The following is a 759-nucleotide window of genomic DNA, read 5'->3' as shown; positions in this document are numbered from 1 at the left end:
TCTTTAAAGACAATCCTGAATTATAACTTAGCTTGAGTTCGATTGTAAATAATTCAAGAGTGAAGTTTAACTTGTTGCTTTTTTTTTTTTTTTTTTTTTTTGAGACGGAGTCTCGCTCTGTCCCCCAGGCTGGAGTGCAGTGGCGGGATCTCAGCTCACTGCAAGCTCCGCCTCCCGGGTTCCCGCCATTCTCCTGCCTCAGCCTCCCGAGTAGCTGGGACTACAGGCGCCCGCCACCTCGCCCGGCTAGTTTTTTGTATTGTTAGTAGAGATGGGGTTTCACCGTGTTAGCCAGGATGGTCTCGATCTCCTGACCTTGTGATCCGCCCGTCTCGGCCTCCCAAAGTGCTGGGATTACAGGCTTGAGCCACCGCGCCCGGCCTAACTTGTTACTCTTTTAAAAGCATGTGACCTTATAGATCATGTATAAAATGTGAGAAGTGTTAAATAATATTTGATATTACACATAAACCACACTAAAATGTCTTTCATTAAGTTAAAGGAACCATTTTAAATACAGGGAATTCTAATTAGGTTTGCATAGATAAGGCCAGAAATATAAACTAGACATTGCTACCTTTACCTTCAACCCTTGCCTTTAAGAGGCGAATGAACACAAAACACAGGTGAGTCTTCCTTGGTTCTAAGACAGTGAAGGAATTTCCCCAGTATTTAAATATATTCACATACCCAGTTATATAAATCTAAATATAAAATCAATCTTCATTAAGTTGTTTTTTTTTTTTTTTTTTTTTTTTT

The sequence above is a fragment of the Rhinopithecus bieti genome, unplaced genomic scaffold, assembly GCF_001698545.2.
Source record: "Rhinopithecus bieti isolate Rb0 unplaced genomic scaffold, ASM169854v2 scaffold_29378, whole genome shotgun sequence".
NCBI lineage: Eukaryota > Metazoa > Chordata > Mammalia > Primates > Cercopithecidae > Rhinopithecus > Rhinopithecus bieti.
The sequence above is the reverse complement of the archived record's forward strand: the minus strand, read 5'-3'. Positions refer to the sequence as shown.